The sequence below is a fragment of the Schistocerca piceifrons genome, chromosome 1 (genome assembly GCF_021461385.2).
Source record: "Schistocerca piceifrons isolate TAMUIC-IGC-003096 chromosome 1, iqSchPice1.1, whole genome shotgun sequence".
NCBI lineage: Eukaryota > Metazoa > Arthropoda > Insecta > Orthoptera > Acrididae > Schistocerca > Schistocerca piceifrons.
Window position 1 is genome coordinate 1,171,144,034 of NC_060138.1, and position 4,794 is coordinate 1,171,148,827.

General features: G+C 42.7%; 1 non-coding gene across 1 annotated transcript; it reads left to right on the top strand.

The window, feature by feature from the left end:
• Positions 1-232: 232 nt before the first annotated feature.
• Positions 233-306, top strand: Trnat-ugu. Its single transcript has one exon. It is a non-coding gene; the product is annotated as a tRNA-Thr (tRNA).
• Positions 307-4,794: the final 4,488 nt, after the last annotated feature.

The window sequence follows — 4,794 nt, forward strand, 5'->3', positions numbered from 1 at the left end:
TACGTTATAGACATTTGCCCACCCACTCGTTACTCACGCACGCTTTGGCGATTCCCGTAAGAGTTTGGGCAACCTGTGAGCATTCGCACAGACGAAGGTCAATGGCTGGGTAGCCTTTAACTATATATACGAAGACAGTAACTTGTTCTCGAAAGAACAGTTACTGTTGATGACCGTGCAGCTTTTCCCTGGAATACATGATGACTGACTGCAGTCGCGCTATTCATCTGTGTCCTCGGTGGCTCAGATGGATAGAGCGTCTGCCATGTAAGCAGGATATCCCGGGTTCGAGTCCCGGTCGGGGCACACATTTTCAGCTGTCCACATCGAGGTATATAAACAACACCTGTCGGCAGCTGAGGTTGTCAGTTAGTCATCATTTATTCCAGGGAAAACTGCACGGTCATCAACAGTAACTGTTCTTTCGAGAACAAGTTACTGTCTTCGTATATATCTCAAACCTTCGGCTATAAATAACAGTTTACATATTAAAATGAATGTGAATACATTGGCGATCCCCGATAAACAAGGCACATCCAAGGACACAACAATATTGTCTTTTAAACTACATAAGTTAATATTTCACAGTGATCAACATTTTCACAATGAATCTCCGAATTAAAAAATTTTAAATGCTCCATGCGAGTGCAACACTATGTATCTCAGATGGTAGCATTGCAGTATAGCCATCATCTCTGAAAGCTACGTACCTGTATCTGTTTTATTGTTTGATTAAGTATGCTTTTTATGTCTTTTTTTATACACAATTGTCTGTCAGAATACCGTATTCTCCACATTTACACAGCATATGAACACAGCATCAATACTTTATATTTTGTCGTACTGGTGTATTTATTTAATTAACAGTTTCCTATTTTGCCAGTAACTTCATTCATATGTTGATTGCAAGTGCTGTTAGAAAGCTGTGCTAATTTAAAAGTGCTCAGTCGCATGTGTTAGTGGACATCACAACTGAAAAGAGAACCAAAACCCGCTTCTGCTAAGAAGGCATAAATAATTGTTTAATTTATCGACAGTCTGTTGTCATATATCGTGAGCATAGTTGCGCAAGAATACTCGCTTATTTATTTATGTACGAACCTATATTTACGTTTATTGTGAATAGTTTGAGTTTGACTGAATGTTTATAACATTTCCTTATTTAAACATTGTCGTAATTTATTAGTTGGGTCTGGGAAGTGGTCAAATTTGTGTCAAATGAAGTCTGTACCACATTAGAACGATATATTTTTCATGATGATGGCCTTCAGCCAATGGTAAAGCTGATAGTGGCGGAACACTACGGGAATCGTGTGAAGACTGGGACTTTTCGAGTGAAGAGCTCAAAGGAGCGATCCTGGACATTTGATGTCAAGTGCTGGAAGTAGGAAGACCCACCTGTAGCAACGACGGATATTCGATGATGGAGGTGTCTGATTGCGGGCGGTGAATGGCCGCTACCATACTTCAACTTCCGAAGGGACTTAATATTTCGAGTGGTCTGAATGTGCGCCAGAGTGGGACTCTGGCTTTTGCCGCTTGATTTGAGTAATTGAAAATAGAATATGAATTACTAGTCTTTGTATCGCGTGTGATAATTTACAAATCACCATGCTGAACTCTGAACTGTTTTGAGCCGATGAACATTCCGTGTGATGTGGTCACGAAATGGACCTAGTTTTCGCATATCTTTGATGACTGTTTAGTTTGGGATTTTCCCTACCGTTCTCATAACGCTCTCAACGTAACTTAACTGCATTAGATAAGGACTTTTTGTCTGTTTTCTTAACTGAATATCGTAGGACCATTTTTCGCGTATTTGAGACGTTGTTTACTGAATAAACATTATTCAACACAATTCTCTGTCTTCTACATCTATATCTACATCTACGTGATTACTCTGTTATTCACAATAAAGTGCCTGGCAGAGGGTTCAATGAACCACCTTCAAGCTGTCTCTCTACCGTTCCACTTTCGAACGGCACGCGGGAAAAACGAGCACTTAAATTTTTCCGTGCGAGCCTTGATTTCTCTCATTTTATCATGATGATCATTTCTCCCTATGTAGATGGGTGCCAACAGAATGTTTTCGAAATCGGAGGAGAAAACCGGTAATTGAAATTTCATGAGAAGATCTCGTCGCAACGAAAAACGCCTTTGTTTTAATGATTGCCACTCCAAGTCACGTATCATGTCTGTGACAGTATCTCCCCTATTTCACGATAATACAAAGCGATCAGCCCTTCTTTGTACTTTTTCGATGTCATCCGTCAGTCCCACCTGATGTGGATCCCATACCGCACACCAGTACTCCAGAATAGGGCGGGAAAGCGTGGTATAAGCAGTCTCTTTAGTAGACCTATTGCACCTTCTAAGTGTTCTGCCAATGAATCGCAGTCTTTGGTTTACTCTACCCACAATATTATCTATGCGATCGTTCCAATTTAGGTTGTTTGTAATTGTAATCCCTATATATTTAGCTGAATTTACAGCCTCCAGATTTGTGTGACTTATCGTGTAATCGAAATTTAGCTGATTTCTTTTAGTACTCATGTGAATAACTTCACACTTTTTTTTATTCAGGGTCAATTTCCACTTTTCGCAACATACATATATCTTATCTAAATCATTTTGCAAGTCGTTTTGATCATCTGATGACTTTACAAGACGGTAAACGACAGCATCATCTGGAAACAATCTAAGACGGCTACTCAGATTGTTTCCCATGTCGTTAATATAGATCAGGAACAATAGAGGGCCTATAACACTTCCTTGGAAAAGTGTTACAGACACTGGAGTATAAACTTTTTTATTAAATTATTCATTTAATTTATATTTCATATTTCTGTGTGTTTTATTAAGTCACAAATTTAGCCAAAGCATACACTATTTGTCTGTAGGATCACAGCTACAGGTTATTATTTGTAGCGAATTAGCTGGAGGGCATGAAGGAAGACGTGTGCGGCTCGACCCTATGACTATATCGAGGTATTCTTTTTAAACAGAGCCGTGTGTAGAATTAGCGGGAGGGCATGAAGGATTACGTGTGCGGCTCGACCCTATGACTACATCGAGGTATTCTTTTTAAACAGAGCCGTGTGTAGCCCAAGTGCCCAAAGTACGAGTAACCACAGTTAAAGAAGCAGCTGGTTTGCTCGTATGTGATGCTGTTTGGAAGAGGCACTATTCAGCAGCAACAGTTAGGAACTGTCGCATGTGTCTGCATTATGTTGTACAGGCCCCAGATGTCAGTCTGTGGGATGGAGTTCCATACCTGTTGGCCGGTCAGTACAGGTGTGGTTAATGCTGGTTTTGTCGTCAGATGATGTCCAATATGTACTCGATTGGAGACAGATTCGGTCATCTGGTAGGCCATGGCAGTATGTCGACATTCTGCAGAGCATGATGCGCTACAACAGCGGTATATGGGCGAAGGTTAGCCTGTTCGAAAACACCCCCTGAAATGCAGGTCGAATTACGAGACTGATCACAACCATAGGTGGAAGCACAAGCGGCCAAAGACACTGCTAGCTACGGCATAGCCACCTATGGTAAACTAACATACGTAAACAAGCGACAAACGTCGGCAAGCCCCTTCATATCAGCAACACTGACTGGTAATTACCAGCTGCTATTAGAGCCGACCAACAGGCCACAGCAGGGACACCGACGAGCTCGCGCACTGACGCACAAACAAACCGCCAACATTACCTTACACTGTGCTACCGATATATGACCTATCGGACACAAAAACGATAATAAACCTAACTGTTACAGGTTGCTGACGCTGAACGAGGACTCTACACCAGCACCCAGCGCCAGCCTCCGAGCAGCACAACCGCACAACGTCAAGGTATCGACATGCATGATACCCTCTACTAACAAAGCCTATCCTTGCACGACCTATCGCAGGCAGCAAGACATCCGCTACTGCTCTTATCACCCGACCTAACTATCGCAGAGGTTTTTTTTCCCTCGGCTCTTGCCTTGACACTTTTTTTCCTCTGCCCTTCAAACCGCTACCCTTCGTTCGATTTCGACCCAGTCTATCTCCAGATGAGCGCGTATTAATGGTTAATCCTAACCAGACATACGCAAACATCGCATTATCCACATCCTGCGACACCTCACTTTAGTGAATACTAACCCTTATTCAGAGATGGCAGTAGACCTGTTGTGTTGGCCATCATGCCGGTGTGGGCGTGGAGGGGCTCCACCTCTTATAAAAAATAAAAAAAATAAAAAAAAACGAGACTGACGTACAGTTTTGCAGTCACGATGAGTGGATAACCAAGAGAGGGCTCCTGCTGTGATACGAAAACGTCCAGTACGTGCAGTACGTGTAACACGCAGACAGGTTGGTTGCACGTCCTCAACTGGCCTACTAACCAACACACGACCATCACAGCCGGGTCTTCTGTCTCGGTAGCCAAGCGGCCGTTCGGGGGCCGGTCTTCTTACGACCGTACTTTCCTGTGACCACCACTGCCAGCCAAACATGTACAGCGGCTACATTCCTTCCCAGTCTTTCTGCGGCATCGCAGATGGAATATCCGGCTTCTCGTAGCCCTATTACACGACTTCGATCAAACTCAGTAAGGTGCTCATAAGGGCGTCTTAAAGGTATTCTTTACCAACAACAACTCACCAGGTCCAGTCTCAAAGGTAACTAATGCTCATGACCGTTAAAGCGTATATTTAAAGCAAATATGATTTGCATCCTGAGACGTAGAAACACGTCCACCAACTTTTGTTTATGTCGCACATCTTTGTTGTTGTTGAGATTTTTTTCCG